This window comes from Carcharodon carcharias, chromosome 13, assembly GCF_017639515.1.
Source record: "Carcharodon carcharias isolate sCarCar2 chromosome 13, sCarCar2.pri, whole genome shotgun sequence".
In the NCBI taxonomy this organism is placed as follows: Eukaryota; Metazoa; Chordata; class Chondrichthyes; order Lamniformes; family Lamnidae; genus Carcharodon; species Carcharodon carcharias.
Genome location: NC_054479.1, coordinates 118,447,061 through 118,464,567, shown reverse-complemented (window position 1 = coordinate 118,464,567; position 17,507 = coordinate 118,447,061). Strand labels below are relative to the sequence as shown.

Below are 17,507 nucleotides of genomic sequence, written 5' to 3'. Positions count from 1 at the left end.
CAAAACATTAATGTTTTAGGTCAACATTAACTCTGTTTCTTTCTCTATAGATGCTTCCTCACCTGTTGAATCTTTTCAGTATCCTCTGTTTTATTTCAGATTTCCAACATCTGCATTATTTTGCCTTTGTTTTAGTGCATCTCCTTGGTGTTTATTATAGTCAGTTGGCAGTTGCTCAGTGTATTATCTTGAGGGAGGTTGGTGCCTGCCCTGTCTTTTGTGCTAGGCATGACATATCATAGCAGTGTTGTTGTTTACTTGGTCCTTTATGGTAGGATGCCTGGTTATTCGGTATATGGCGTAGGTTGGCTGTACGTTCTATTAAGTTACAGATCAGCTACATAGTTGGTATTGTGATTTAAGGGTTTAGTTTGTAAATGCTTGCCAGAAGTTGACTGGGAAGTTGGCGTACCTGTGTGTTTGGCAGTGTACTCAAGATATGATAGTAGCGTAGCTGATGTGTCTTGCGGACAGGTGTTGTATACTTGGTGTGTCGCGTTAGGTTGGCGGTATATTTGTTGTATTGCGGTATGGTTCATTGCGCGGTTAATGGGTTTATTATGTATTACGGTAGGTGGGGTGTAACTCGGGGTATTACGGCAGGTTGGCGCTTGCCTGGTGGACGGACGGTAAAGGCTGTTACTCTGAGCGAGCTCGACTGCAGCCTCTCGGCTACAAACAGACGTGATTCAAATTTAAAAAGGAGCAAGAAAGCTGAGGAATTGACAGTAAATTAGCGCTTCAGAAAGTGAGCTGATTGAGGCGAACCTGAGCAGAAATGGAAATGAGCGGAGAAATGTAATATGTTGGTAAGTGATAACTTCGCGAGCAACTGAAAAGAATCATTTTTTTAAAAAACGGATTGGCTTTGGACAACTATTGTCGCTGAAGAGATAGTGATATGGAACAGAAATGGATGAAGGCGCTAGAATCTGAGGGAAGAATAAACCCAGTTTGATTTAAGGTAATCTTATTTCAATATTTCTTATTCTTATTGGAAGAACTGCGCTGATTTCTGATGTAAATCACACACGTTGATCTTGTTAGGGCCTATCGATTAAGTCACTAGTACAGAAGGTTTTTTGTTGTATTGAGCTAGTTTATTGATTTTTTTTTACCCTGGGATGATTCTGTGAGATTTCAATGAGCGGTTTAAAAGTGAAAATAATTTCCAGTTTTATCCTGGAAAGGTCATTGTGTATTGCCCCTCTTTGGTATATTAGTTGTGTGCAGAAAAATGCAAGTAATTGGATATGTGTTTACCACTTTTAGACGAAGGCCAGGAAGGATCAACCAACGTTTTAGATGTCAGATTTTGGTTTGGGTCCTGGTTGAAGTAGCAAAAATTTTTGAACCAGATACTGAAGGGGGTGTTTTTCATTTTTTTCTTTCTTTGCCTTGGCTTTTTTATTTCTGTAATTGGTTCAAAAATAAATTTTGTTTCCCACCCTCCCATGAATGTCTGATCTCTCCCTGATGAGACGATGCTGAGGATGACATTAGTTTTGAACGAATCTTGCGTGCTTGCCAAGACTTTGGTTTTCACATGGGTGACCTTGGATTATCAGCATCTGCAAGCATTCTAGAAACCTTTTGTTGGTACTGTGTGGCAAACTGTATACAATCAGCTCTGCATTCACTGTGTTTTTCTTTTTAGTTTATTGATGTCATTGTTACAAGTCCCAAACATACATTGTAGTATTGCACCTTAAAGGAGAGATCTCTCTAATGGATAGCAGGATTGGATGTTAGCCAATCTGTAAATGCAGGTCTAGTTAAAAGTGAACCAATTAAATGTGTGCCACAGGTGATAAGTTCACAAGGCCTGTTTTGAAGCACAGCAAGCATAATTTTTTTCATGGTTTGTGAACATCACTGCATATAAGCTCAGGGATAATAATAGCACAGAAAAATACAGTTATGAATACTGAAGAAAATTATTTTTTACTGCTCTTATTCAGTAGTTTGGGGCACATTATTTACAGGTACATTCTAAAATATCACAAAATGTCCTCCTGTTCTCTGTTCTACTCCCATTTGCCTGCCTACTTTTTAAAAATCAAAATGTACTTTTTACACATGCCAAGTTGTGGGAGATATGTGAGAAGACTCAAGTCAGTTGGGAAGTAGTATTTACGCCTTGGATGGACTTGAGCTTATAAAGAGTTAAGAATTGTAGAGAGAAAGCAAATGCTTTAGCCATGAAGGGGAATTTAAGAGTTTTGTTTGGGGTCAGAAAGATAGCAAAACCAAAAATGTTGATCAACGATGAATGGTGAAGCAACAATGAAAGTGTTGGCAGTTGGTTTGAGTTGCCGAAAGCAAATGGGATTTTAAAGATTCAGAAGAAACAAGATCTTCTTTGCCCCATTGAAGATACTGAGATCAAGATGTATATATTCGGCGGATTTGAGGTTGTGCATGTGTCTGAAGGAAGTTAATAAATTTAGAATGGAACCACATCAAACAAATAGCTGGGTAATGGCTAATCAATGGAGAATGTCATTTATGCAGAAAGTGATCTGAGGAGAGAGCCATGCAAAATCCCTTATTAGAAAAAGAGTTGTTGGATAAATTGCAGCATTGGTAGAGCTGTCTAAGAGGAAATTAGCTGCCCATGAAATTATATGAAGCTAACTTATTCATCGTGCCAGACTCTTGAGAGATTTCTAGGATGTAGCCACATGACTTTGAGAAATATTCAAGAGCCCAGTTCCAGAAGCTCTGTAAATAAGCAACAAGATCACTGGTGGAAGGGCTGTTGCTAAAAGAAACAAATGGGCAAATATGTATTGGATCAGAACGTTCAAGATTAAAGATTGTTTGAAAGTTAACAGGAGCTTTGGAATGTACTTATGTAAACACAATACAGTAGAATAGTTGTTGGAAAGATAGGATTTATCACATTTCTTCAGAATTATCTGAACACAAAAATGTTTCCAAGAAGAAGGGAAGGTGCACTGTGCATAAAAGTGAAAGAACAGCATAGCATAAATAAAGTCAGGTGTATGCACCTTAAGGCAATAGGAGCAATGCGATCAAAGCCAGAGATCTTAGTAGGGTTACTAGTGTATTGTTAATTTGTTCATGGGAAGTAGGCATCTTTGGCTAGACCAGCATATATTGCTTATCCGTAATTGCCCTTGAGAAGGTGGTGGTGAGCTGCCTTCTTGAGCTGCTGCAGTCCATGTGGTGCAGTTACACCTGTAGTGCTGTTAGGGAGGGAGTTCCAGGAGCCAGTGACAGTGAAGGAACAGCGATATAGTTCCATGTCAGAAGGTTGAGTGATTTGGAGGGGAACTTCCAGGTGGTGATGTTCCCATGTGTCTGCTGTCCTTGACCTCCTAGATGGCACTGGTCGTGGAAGGGCTGTCTAAGGAGGATAGGTGAGTTCCTGCAGTGCATCTTGTAGATGGTACACACTGCTGCCATAGTGCGTTGGTGGTGGAGGGAGTGAATGTTTGTGGATGGAGTGCCTTTCAAGTGGGCTGCTTTGTCCTGGATGGTGTTGAGCTTCTTGAGTGTTGTTGGAACTGCACTCATCCAGGCAAGCGGATGGTGTTCCATCACACTCCTGACTTGTGCCTTGTAGATGGTTGACAGGCTTTGGGGAGCCAGGAAGTGAGTTACTCATCGCATGATTCCTAGCCTCTAACCTGCTCCTGTAGTGGGGGGTGGGGTGGTGTTGGACGATTGATAGGCCAAAACTGGAGCAACAGAGTTCTTGGAAGAGTTGTAGAACTGGACAAAGTTACAGAAATCGAGAGTGTGAGACTATGAGGAAATTTAAACACTAGGAATGAGGATAAGAATTTTATTGGGGTACTGGGAGATGATGTAGGTCAAAAAGATCTGGGTTGAAGGATGAGTAGAAGCTGGTGTGGAATGGGGAGAATTTTGGATGAGCTGAGCTAATTTTTGGCCTTTCCCACTTGCCTGAATCAGCCAAAAATTAGATTATTCTACAGCCTGGTAAATATTCATTCTCACCTCACTGCTGTTTACAGTTAAATTGTACAATCAAGAATAACAAAAAGTGTTTTCAGGGAAATAAAAACTAAAATGGAGGATTACCCAACAAAACCAACTAATGTATGACCAAGTGCAGCTGGAAGTAATTAACATACTTGCAGAATCACTGAATGATTACAGAACAGAAGGAGGCCTTTTGATCTGTGTGTCTACGTTGGGTCTCCAAAGGAGTAATTTACCTCATGCCATTGCTCTGCCTTCTTCCCATAGCCTTAACTCCATAACGTTCTTCCTTTTTAGATAATTCAATTCCCTCTTAATGCCTTGACTGAACCTGCCTCTACCACAGTATCAGACAGTGCATTCCAAATCCTAACCACTCACTGTGTGAAAAAGTTTTTCCTCATGTCTCCATTTTTCGTTTGCCAATTACCTTAAATCTGTGCCCCCTTGTTCTTGATCCTTCACCAATGGGAGCATTTTTTTCTTATCTACTCTGTCCAGACCCCTCATGATTTTAAATACTGCTGTCAAATCTCTTCTCAATCTTCTCTTCTCCAAGAGAAACAGTCCCAAACTCTCCAATCTATCTACCTAACTGAAATTCCCTATCCCTGGATCTATTTTTGAGAGTCTTTTCTGCACTCTCTCTAATGCCTTCATATTTTTCCAAAGGTGTGGTGTTCAGAACTGAGCACAGTACTCCAGTCGAGACTGAACCAGTGTTCGATAGAAGTTTAGCATAACATCCTTGCTTTTGTACACTTTGCCCCTGTTAATAAAGCCAAGAATGCTGTATACTTTATTAATTACTCTCTCAACCTGTCCTGCCACCTTCAATGACCTACACACATATTCACTCTCTGGCTTTGTGCCTCTTTAAAATTGTACTCTTTATTTTATGTCGTCTCTCTGTGTTCTTCTTACTAAACTGAATCACTTCACACTTCTCTGCATTAAATTTCATATGCCAATTGTCTGCCTATTCCACAAACCTGAGCCCTTTTATAGTTCTACCCTATGCTTCTCACTGTTCACAATGCTTCCAAATTTCGTATCATTTGCAAAAAATACTAGGAACAGAAACATCCACATGTTTTTAAAACATATATTTGTGCAGCCATGTTCTCAAGACTTCCTGTGCTTATTTCTTGTGGACAAAAAGACAAATTTCAGGAAGGCTCTTTTAGTAGAACTTAATTATTAAGATGAGGTTGCAAATATCAGCATCATGATGTAATTATTTGTCTCCAAATTGCCCTTTGGAAAATCTGACAACTTGCAACATGTTGTGTGAGGTTGGGCACCTGATTCCTTATTATGACCCTGCTGCTTGTGATCCACTTCCTGCACCACTGGCAGCCCCATGCAGAGTTGGGTCTTTAATATCAAGCAAACTGGGAGTTTCTCATGTGTGGTTATTTGGAGTACATTCAATTAGAGGTGCCTGAGACCATGGTCAGAAGAACGCAGCAGTAGGGAGCAGTTACAGTGTAAGAGTTTGAGTTAAGAATAAGGAGAAAGCCCATGAATTTAGCTGATTTATCAGTCTGATTGACAGGCTGTTCAAGGTCATTGGTAGAAAATAATGTGGTATTCATCTTAACATGATAAGCACAATGGAACCATTGCTGATGTGATCATTTGAAGTCAATAGAGGGGAAGTTAAGAGTTGATGAATTTGATTTTGTTTGACAAATGTCAAAAAGTTCCAGACAGCTATCAAGATTATGAGAGCAAAATGACATCAGATGAATCTAAGGGGAGATTTATAGCTAAACGAGCTAAAGTGATCAGTAGGAACATTAGAAATCGATATAAACGTTTTGCTCTGGATGTTCAAGTGAAATGTATAAGAGGGAAAATGGGAAAGCCTGAAAGAAGTGAAAACTGAGTTTTGATAAGGGAAATAGAAGGTAAGGGCAGCATGTGCGGAGATGGAAGTTGGTGAATTGAGTTTCAAAGAGATGTCTTGCATATTGTGGTTGTGAAGAGAAGAGGCCTCAGTAGTTTGTACTTCCGTTTTGTTCAGGATGTTGAGAGGAGAAGAAAAAGCAAGGACAGAGGTGTGTCACGAGAGTAAAGTCAGAATGGCTGCCTGCTTCTTAGCAGTAATCCATGGTGATCATTCATCCTCTGGGCAATAGCAGCACGTTGGATACTCCTGCATTTGTAAATTAACTAGTAATGCAGTTGTGACAAAATGGTCCCAAGTAATCAGTCAGCTGTGTCATAGCTCCAGTCGGAGCAACCATCTTAATTCTTTTGACTATTTATGAAGCAGAGGGAGAGTGCTGATGTTAACCAATGGTAACTGGTCCATGTACCCATCATCATCAGGTTTCTGTTAAGAATACTTTGGTTATGGCATTTCATTAGTGATATAATCTAGAGATTAATAATTTCATACACGCTATGGGTGATAATTTTAAACGTGTGGGCCAGACCTTTAAAGAAGAGTTTCTGTTTTTTGACACAGTTAAACAATTACGTTCAGTTAGACTCTCATTTTGAATTAGTTTTGTCCTCACTAGTTTTTTCACTCAAGTGAAGTAATTGAGTTTTTTTATAATTTGTTTTAGTGTTAAATCATGCTGAGGTATACTTTCAGCCAGTCTGCTGCTATCTTGCCTAAATGTCTCTTTTTCACAAGTGAGCCTTGACAGCAAGAATCAGCCAGTTACTTGAGCAAAGGGAATATGTTTAAACCTGATTCTGTCATCACCAGATTTCAGCACTGTCTAGCAGAGTCATTTAATAGTAATCACAAGTGGAAATCTTTACTTTTTTTTCTTGATCTTTGTCTCCCTAACCCGAGAATGCCAATGACATTTGTATTGCCCCTTGTACTCTTTCAGCTGAGATCTCCTAACCAGCTCACTAGAAATTGAACTTGGAGCCTTCGAGGTTTGTGTGGCATAATACAAATATACCCAGCAGAGTTATGACATTGAGCTACTTTCTCATTCCCTGTTAGTGTCCAGCAGTAAAATAAAGCATTGTGATTGTTTAAGTGAAAGCTTGTGCTTCCTGGTCATTACTTGATACCACTGGCAAGTGTGTAGGATGTAATAGAAGTGGGTCAAGAAGTGGGAGATGTTCTCCAGGTTAAATCAAGCAATGTTACATTGAACTGGTTTCAGAAGAGGATTCAGAGATTGGGTATCTATAGGTTCAGTCTGAATGAGCAACATTGAAGTGAGATTGATTCTGCACTTGGCAGGATTCCAGATGGATGACGTGTATGGAAGCAGATCTTTTTAAAGGTATTGCTAAGGGGAATCATATAGGTAAGGAATCAGTGAGCATGACCTGAAGTAAAAAGGTTTTGTATAGTGCTAAGGACAAAGGATAGCCATAGATGCAGGTGGTAGTTTGTGTAAGGTATGATTGAGTAAGGAAAAGTGAGCCTCAGGTGATTGGGCTCTATTAAGTTAGATGTAGGTTGAAATTACTGAGCATGAAGTGTTTCTGGGGGTACAGACTAAGTAAGGGCACCAAATATGATGTTTCAACAACAAAGCCACTGAAGGACATGGAAGAAGAGAGTTGGTGAGAACGGTGATAGAAATTTTGATGCTTAAACATGGAAGAATGCTGGGAGAGTAAGGGTACAACAAAATATAGTTAATAAAAATAGGTTTGTTGATATATCTTGGCTTAATGCTAAAATATGCAATTGTTCATACTAAATATGACGAAAATGATTAGTACTGTCCAACCAGATGGAAAACAATACGGTCTAACGTTTTAATACAAGTCCATTATTTATGTGCACTTATCAGGTCACCCAATTTTACTGCCATTTCAATTTAGTTATTTTAATAAAGTGTCACTGAATAAACCTATCTAATATTGCACAACAAAATTGGCCTGATAGGCATTAGTTTAGGTTAACTTCAGGATGATCCTGTCATGTGAATGGGGTTAGTATGTTAGCTTCATTAATCCCAGTCATACTCGTATGTGTTTATGGCGGCACCACACTTGCTGTCTGTTCTATGCAACTGAAGCGGGAAAAATGGGTATTTCTTTTAATTGGCAAACTTAGCAAAATGTTTTTCTATGGATTTGTGGAACTATTATTTATTTGGCCTTTGTCTCACTTAGAAATAACTATTTTGCTTGAAACAACTCCCCATAATTTTTATAATATTCATAAATAAGGAAAAGCTGGCCTATAATCCTCTCAACCCTGAGGCAGTATTATAATTTTGTCTATGGCATCTACCATAGCATCGTTGTTTGTTTTAGAGATTCAAAGTTTGTCGAAGTTTTTTTAATTCTCTCACAGGATGTAGGTGTTGCTGGCTAGGCCAGCATTTGTTGCCCTTCCTTAATTGCTCTTGAGAAGATGGTGGTGAGCTGCCAGAGAAATTTGACTCTCCCATTACTGCAGTTCATTTTTCTTTATGATAAATTCCATAATGTGATAACTTAATAAATATTTTCGGTGTATTGATCAAAGGAACCGTCATTATTCGTGATTGGATTGAAGTGATTTCTTGAATGATAATACATTGTGTAATATGAGAACTCAATCAAAATGTTTCTCATCATCTTGCCTCACATCTTATTCCAGCAAAGTTTGCTGCAAGGAAATACTTGAAGAGCTCACTGCTTCATAACATTTAAATTCTTATTGTTCACCTAGTCCAGAAGTGTGCAAATAAAGTAACCAGTTAAAAATACTGAATTTATGTTTTGGCATCAGATTTTCCACTATTGTCTCACTGAGATTGACATGCTTAGTCATCAAGAGGTTCCAAGGGCTATTGCACACTGAGAGCGTGGATACATAAGTATTCACAGGCTGTTCAACATGGAGGGCCCTATTCTGCTGCTTATGTATGGTGTTTTCATTGTGAGTCCTGTTAGAAACATGACTAACTTAATGAAAGAAACCATTTCCTGTTTCAGCTGAGAAGAAAACCAGTTGCCCCAAAGCAGCAAATTAGCTTTAGTTTTCTGGACTTTATGTTTAAGAATGTATCTTGTAGAGCATGTAATATCAATTTATTATGCGATGATGCAGTGGTGATTTAAGCATTGGCATTTAATATTTTCTGAGTCAAGATAACTTTTTATGAATTTTTGTGAAAATTCTGAACCAGATGTGAAATGAGCCTGCAAGTAGAAACCTAAATTCAGTTCAACTGGACTGAAATCTGGCAGGAAAATTGTATTGTTAGAATACTAAAGGTAATTATGGTGCACACCCTGTTTACCATTTTAATAGTCAGTCCAACTTTGTTGGAGAAGCATTTGTGACAGCGTGCATGAAAAACATAATAAACAGTTTAGATCACAAAGGGGTCCTCTTATTACACGCTGGGGGCTGTATTTTCAGGTCCCCCCATTGGTGGAAATAAGCCGGCAGGGGGTGAAAATACCAGTGTGGTCAGCCTGTCAGTTTCACAACACCAGGATGGGAGATTGCAGCCCCGAGATCCTGCCTGATCTATTAAGAAGGATGATTAACATTGTTAAAGAGCTCCTTAAAAGCTCATTAAGGGGCATGTTCTGATTTTGATGGGGTGCATGAGCTGCACATGCTGTCGGGGGCAGACCAGCTGAATGAATTGGTGTACACAGCAGGAAGCCAGGAATAGCTGCACCAAGGAATTATGTGGGCCCCATGAAAGGGTGAATGGCGCAGAAGGAGATTCGGCCATTGGAACACAGATGATGTCAGGTCAGCACAGGTTGTGAAAAAAGTGGGCAGTAAGCTTTCAGGCAGTGTAGGGGGTTGCCACCCTGCTGGAATTGCAGGGTCATAATTGGGGGGGGGGGGTCAATGTTGCCAAACACAACTAGCAGACCACCTGAGCACAACAAAGGATGCAATTAGTAAAGTTAATTTAGGTTTATCAGAGCCCAAACGATTGTCACAATAATGTGAATTTAATGTTTTGGTTGCAGGGATCAGTGTTGTGTTCACTTATATTCTCAGCATATATTGATGACTTGAATTTGGGAGCAAAACTTCAAAATTTGCCAGTAGCCTAAAAAACTGTTGGTTAGCAAACACCAAGGAGGACAATAAAAGAATTCAAGAAGACATAGACAAAATTAGTTGAATGTATAAGCAAGATATATGCACTTTAATCTGGCTAACTTTGAGGAGGGTGGCCAGTTAGCTCTGTTGGCTAGACAGCTGTGGGTCAGATGAATGCCAACAGTACAGGGTCCAAACTCCATTCCAGCTAAGGTAGACTGGGGACCTGACTCCTCACCCCACCCATAGCAAAAAATCACAGCACTTTGCTGTGGCTTGGCAAATAATCACCAAGGATTTGCCTTAGACCAGAGAACAACAGAAGTGTGGAGTAATACATTTGCAAGGCAGAACAGTTAACAGTCAGATTTTAGATGATAGCGAGACCTATGATTTCAAATAAATAATTTTTAATAGCTCAAAAACAGGTAGTTAAACCATCAACAAACAAACATCAACAAACGTTTGGTTCTTATAAATACATACATTGAATACAAGCATAAAGAAGTAACAATAGAAATGCAGAAACATAGAAAATAGAAGCAGGAGTAGGTCATTTGGCCCTTCGAGCGTGATCCACCATTCAGTATGATCATGGCTGATCCTCTATCACAAACTGTACTCCTGTGTTCTCCCCATTCCCCCGATGCCTTTAGAGTCCAGAATTCTTTTCTATTTCCTTCTTCAATATATCCAGTGATTTGGCCTCCACAGCCTTCTGTGGTAGAGAATTCCATAGGTTCACCACCCTCTGAATGAAGAAGTTTCTCCTCATCTCAGTCCTAAATTGTCTACCCCACATCCTGAGACACTGACCCCGTGTTCTAGACCTCCTCCCCCAGCCAGAGGAAATATCATCCCTGCATCCAGTCTGTCCACCCCTGTCATAATTTTATATGTTTCAATGAGATCTCCTCTTATTCTTCTAAACTGCAGTGAATACAGGCCTAGTCGGTCCAATCTCTCCTCATACAACAATCCTACCATCCCAGGAATCAGTCTGGGAACCTTCACTGCACTCCTTCTATGGCAAGTATATCCTTTCTTAAGTAAGGAGACTAAAACTGCACACAACGCTCCAGGTGTGGTCGCACCAAGGCCCTATATAGCTGCAGTAAGGCATCCTTGCTCCTGTACTCAAGTCCTTTCGCAATGAAGGTCAACATACCATTTGCCTTCTTAACTGCTTGCTGCATCTGCATGCTCGCTTTCAGTGATTGGTGTACAAGGACACCGAGGTCTCTTTGTACATCAATATTTCCGAACCTTTCACCATTAAAATAATACTGTGCCATTCTGTTTTTCCTACCAAAGTGGATAACTTCACAATTATCCACTTTATACTGCATCTGCCATGTACTTGCCCACTCATTCAACAGATCTAAATCGTCTTGAAGGCTCTTAACACCCTCCTCATTGCACACATTCCCACCAAGTTTTGTGTCGTCAGCAAACTTGGAAATATTACATTTGGTTCCATCATCCAAATTATTGATATATATTGTGAATAACTGGGGCCCAAGCACTAATACCTACGGAACCCCACTAGTCACCGCCTGCCACTTTGAAGAAGACCCATTTATTCCTACTGTCTGTTTCCTGTCAGCTAACCAGTTCTCAATCCATGCCAATATATTACCCCCCATCCCAGGTGCTTTAATTGTGCACAGTAACCTCTTACGTGGGACTTTATCAAAAGCTTTCTGAAAATCCAAATACACCACATCCACTGGTTCTTCCTTATCTATTCTACTAGTTACATCTTCAAAGAACTCCAGTAGGTTTGTCAAACATGATTTCCGTTTCATAAACCCATGTTGACTTTGTCTAATCCTGTTGATATTTCTTAAGCATCCTGTTATCACCTCCTATAGAAGAGACTCTTGCATTTTCCTTACTATTGAGGTTAGACTACCCGGTCTGTAATTCCCTATTTTCTCCCTCCCTCCTTTTTTAAATAGTGGGGTTACATTTGCCACCCTCCAATCTGCCAGGACTGTACCAGAATCTACGGAATTTTGTAAGATGACAACCAACGCATCCACTATTTCCATAGTCATCTGCTTTGGTACCTTGGGATGTAGATTATCGGGCCCTGGGGATTTATTGGCCTTCAGTCCCATTAATTTCTCCTGCACTATTGTTTTAGTAATACTAATTTCCTTCGATTCCTCCTCCCTTGGTTCCCCGTATTTCTGGGAAGTTATTTCTGTCTTCATCCGTGAAGCCAGAACTAAAGTAGTTGTTTAATTGCTCTGCCATTTCCTTGTTTTCTATTATAAATTCTCTCGTTTCCAGACTGTAAGGGGCCTACATTCATCTTTACTAATCTTTTTCTTTTTATATACTCATAGAAGCTTTTACAATCTGCTTTTATGATCCTCGCAAATTTACTCTCGTACTCTATTTTTCCCCTTTTAATCAATCTCTTCGTCCTCCTTTGCTGAATTCTAAACTGTTACCAATCCTCAGGCTTGCTACTTTTTCTAGCAACTTTATATGACTTCTCTTAGGATCTAATACAATCCTTAATTTCTTTTGTTAGCCAAGGTTGGGCCTCTTTTCCTGTTGTGTTTTGCGCCAGAAAGAAATGCGTAACTTTGCAATGCATACATTTGTTCCTTAAATATTAGCCATTGCCTATCTACCATCATGTCCTTTAATGAAGTTCCCCAATCTACCATGACCAACACACGCCTCACACCTTCGTAGTTTCCTTTGTTAAGATTTAGGACCCTAGTTTTGGATTGGACTATTTCACTTTCCATCCTAATGAAGAATTCTATCATGTTATGGTCACTGTTCGCTAAAGAACCCTGTACAACAAGATTATTAATTAAACCCTTCTCATTGCACAGTACCAAATCTAGGATAGCCTCTTCCTTAGTCAGTTCCTTGACATACTGGTCTAGAAATCATCTCGTTCACACTCCAGGAATTCATTCGCCACACTATTATTGCTAATTTGGTTTGCCCGGTCTATATTTAGATTAAAGTCACCCATGATTACTGTAGCACCCTTGTTACATGCATCTCTTAATTTCCTGAATAATGCCGTCCTCTACCTTATCACTACTGTTTGGAGGCCTATAGACAGCTCCCACTAATGTTTTTTGCCCTTTATTGTTTCTTGGCTCCACTCAGACTGATTCTACATCTAGATTTTCTGAGCTAATATCCTCTCTCACTGGCACAATGATTTCATCCTTAACTAATTACGCCACCCCACCTCTTTTTCCTTTTTGCCTGTCCATCTTAAATATTGAGTACCCTTGGATATTCAATTCCCAGTCTTGGTCACCCTGCAGCCATACCTCTGTAATCACAATCATATTGCACCCATCTGTTTGCGCTGCTAATTCATCTACCTTATTGCGAATGCTTCGTGCATTCAGATACAGTGCCTTTAGACTTGCCTTTTTAACATTTTAACACATCATTTTTTGTACCATGCTGCCAGCCCTTGTTTCTGCTGCCCTCCACTTTTGCTTTCTACTTTTCTATCTTTCATTTCTATCTTTGTTTCCCTCCCTTATGTCTCCCCACTCAGGTTCCCATCCCCAAAATGTATTAAAAAAAATTAACCCCTATTCAAGCACTGAGTACAACTTTCGGTGTTTTATTATAAGGGCATTGAAGCTATAAAGGCTTTACACCTTAAGATCACCATAATGATGCCAGAGGTGGTAAGCGGAGAGACTTCAGATATCGGAACTATTTTCACAGGAGAAGATCAGGCTAAGAGATGATATAACAGGGATTTTTAAAATTATGAAGTGAGGATAAGTCAATGATGGAAGACCATAAATTTCAAATTGAAATCAGGATAGTGAAGAGAGAGAGGTTAATAGAATGATTTTCACAAAGTGCGTTGTCAGAAAATGGATACTTTTCCACACGGAGTGGTTGAGGAAGAGACCATTGTATCATTTAAAGAAAACTTGGATAAACATTTGAAATAAGGAAACACATAGGGTTGTAGGAAGTGAGCAAAATAGTGGTATTAGTTTTAAATTTGTTGAGCATGAGTCAATGCTAGAACGGCTGCCTTCTATTCTGTAAGCTTCTTGGGTTGTTATACAACTTCACCCTATTAAAACAGCCTTAGAAAGGAGCAAAGTGCAGAGAAGATGAAGCCTCAACCAGTAGCAGAAGATATTCCAGACCAAGAACCAGAAGACATGTCTCTGCCATTCACCAATTATCTGGAGAGTTATTGAAGGCCTCTGTGGAAGGCACTTTTAGTTAACAGCATGTCAGAGCTCTTGAGGCCCTGCATCAGTGCCCAGCTGAGCAGGGCTGCCTATCCTCCATCTTCTGAGGGGGGTTGTCCACAGTTGCCTCTGCCTCTGGCACCTCCTGCATGTAGTGCCTTGCTCACTCAGTGCCACCTTATCTAACTACATGTGAGGATCCATCAAGGTGACTGTATATGCACTGGTGGAGGGTGAGCTTGTAAGGAGTGATGGTGCCTCTGAAGTTTTGATGTGGCTGTACTTGGCCCAATGATGGTGAGGAAGTTGGTCTCATTGCCTGTATATCTGCACATCAGGGTTACACAAAAAAGAACATGAGAACTAGGCTTGGAGAGCAGAAGCTTCTTTAGTGCTGAGACTTTCCAATGCAACTTGGTGTTCAGTTGGATGGGGTGAAGCGATGTGCACTCCCTTAATGAACACATTCTACACTTTAATCAGCATCTCCATCACAGATGCCCTTTTTACCTTGCCCAACTTGTTCTTCATCTATTACCCTGGCAGTATCCATGACTCCCTCCTAATATGAAGGAAGGAAACCCCTCCAGCAGCCTGAGTCCTCTTGCAGGCATTATGAGTCTGTTTCTCCTAGAAGGACAGAAGGGAGTGAGATAAGGCACTGCTGGCCTCTTGCCAATGCTAGCTGCTCCTATTCATTAGAAGCTGCATGTTTCAGTGCTGGCAGGTCCTCTGGCTCTGAGCCTTGCTGAGGGGGTCAGCCCTGGGCACATAATCTTCCCATGTTCAGGAGCAGCATATGATATCTGGCTCCTCAGCTGATGTCTCTGCTGGAGGGTGAATACCCAGATGCCGGTTCTGTGGTTTGGGGGTTGCGCTCCCCTTGCCAGATCATATTGGGTTATCTAAACCTTTTCTGATACTGGACACAATTTCTGTGCACCACATTTTTTTTTGCTGACTGTGTTAACTATCATCATTCGGGCCTAGTGAGTCTGGGTGGGTGGCCACTTCCTGCCACCTTCCAAGAAAGAGGACCTCCTTCTTCTCCCTTCTGGCCTCAAAGAGAACCTCCAGGTCCACAGCAATAAATTGAGGGGCTGTTCTGCCCTGAAATCTGAGCCTCTGTCTCTTAATTGACACATTCTATTATTTGAAGATTCTTTGAAGGCTGGAGGTGAAGCAGTGAAACGGCAGTTACAGTAATGGTTGCTGTGGTCTCTCTAAACTGGATCTGTGCTTGAGTTCTGCCCCCACAGCCACTAGTTGGTTGCCAGACCTATCTCCATGCCAATTAAGTGATGCCCTTTTAAAACTGAGGCCAGTGACTGCTTCCCTATGGGGGCAGGTTCGGGAGCTGAAAAGGGTTAAGGATTTCGACTTCCATTGTTTGTGCCCTGAAGGAAAATCCTGCCCTATATTATGCTATTATGTAATTAAATATTGGGCATATGAATGCACTCCTGAGTGCAAAATGCATGGATTGCTTAACATATACACTCCTGTCATCTTTCCATCATAAATTCCATGTGAATAGTACCAATTGGATTATTGGTGTTAGTGTCTAGTGATACTTGCCCTAACAAGTGGAGTAAGAGATGACAGAAGTGATGATGGCATAAAACAAAAGAAGGCAAGAATGAGAGAAATTTGCAAAACAAGAGATGGGTCAGAGGCCTGGAAGATGTCTCAATGGTTTTAACAGAATAGCAGAGGGGGACGGAAGCATGGAAAATCTGGCGAAGTGAAGAAGACTCCATTGACCCATGAGTATGATGGAAGAAAATACAGATCACACCACAGGTGTTGCTAATGACAAGTTTAGAGACATGTGAAATTATGGACTCTGCAGCTGAAAGCCTTTCAGCGAAGGACTCTGAAAGAAATCATGCGGTGATCAAAGAGATGCTCCATAAGATCTTAGCCGAATGGCCAAACTGCAAATTAACATTGGCTTGGGCAGTCCATGCAAGTAATTCGCTTCAGGTGGTTGGGGCTATAGTCCTTATCAGTTGGTTGGGGACGAGGCAGACATTTGTAATGTTGCATTCTGTAAATAAATCTATATTAAGTAAAAGATTGGTGTCTGATTTCCTGCTTCATTATCTGGCTTCAGAAAGAATTAACAGATTGACCACCTGACCAAACAGTAGGATTTCCCTGTCCCAAACAGCAACCTACAATCTCCTCCATTTCTGGATGTGTTGGCACCTCCATCCTAAATTACAGCACCTGTACTTTGAGAGAAAACAGGAGCTGGGCCAGTCACTGCATATCTGACTTTCACCCAATGTAGGTGCCCTTTCATTTGGATCTGCTCAGAGCTTCTGACTAGCTTGGAGGCCCTATGCAATTGCAACAGCAGCACGGCCTTAATGCCATCCTGGTCATATTTACTCGTTTGCCACTGTCACAGTGATTAGTGTGTGTATGTATCTGTGTATCTATATGGGGATATTATTTTGGAAAACTTGTTTTTACATATAAAAAACTTGAGGGAGAAAATTCAAATCGGTACATCGTAGAATTCCATTCTTAATTATATGGAAGGCGCAGCATTGTGTTGTAGAGTTTCAATTTATGCACTGTGTAGGAGGCTTATGCGAATTTTGGATATATGTCACTGTCTTGCTGCATTTTGGATAGGTTTATGATTATAGTTACGACTGGAGCATAAAGCGCAGTTAGGATGCAACTGACACCACAATTTCCTGAATACCTCACCAATATAGCTACAGGACACTCTGCAGTAGTTATTGATTTATTGCATCACTTTGCTGACAATTGGGAGGAGGGTAATGATGTTTAGTCTAGTTTTTGTTTTCTTCACTGGATTTTGTTTCACAGACTGTTTCTGAGGCTGCAGCACTGTGTCTGGTCTTTAGTCCTGACAATGGTAATGTCAATGCCCATCAGTATGTTGTTCAGTGCATTTTTGCAGCTTGTTTAATATGACGGATATTTTTCAGTGTTATATCATGATTGCCATTTTTAACTTAGTGAATGTGGTGTGTGTAAATAGTTCTGTCTTTCTGAAACCCAAATTTTTTCTTTCCACCTTATTAATGTTTCTACAGGTACACTGCTTGGAGGTATTCTAACGTGCTTCATAGAGTAGAAAGAAGATAGTTTTTGGACATGACTTTTTAATGTTTGGAACAACTAATTAGATACAATACAGGGGTATTTGAATATTAGAAGAGAGAAACAGCATGCTATAGATACCATGAAGCAACCCCATAATCAACATATCCCATCAGCTTTTTAAATTGTCTTAGCTTTCAGATTAAGTTCTAATATAGGGAATTCCACCATCTACTTTT

At 40.3% G+C, this 17,507-nt stretch overlaps 1 protein-coding gene across 4 annotated transcripts in view; it reads left to right on the top strand.

Annotated features, from left to right (window-relative positions):
• Positions 1-610: 610 nt before the first annotated feature.
• LOC121286359 (protein PHTF2-like) overlaps positions 611-17,507 on the top strand; it is a 125,817-nt gene continuing 108,920 nt past the window's right edge. For 3 of the 4 annotated variants that reach the window (XM_041203451.1, XM_041203452.1, XM_041203448.1), the window contains exon 1: positions 611-809. The gene's annotated coding sequence lies outside the window, so the exon portion shown is untranslated. The other variant, XM_041203449.1, reaches the window with a different exon arrangement.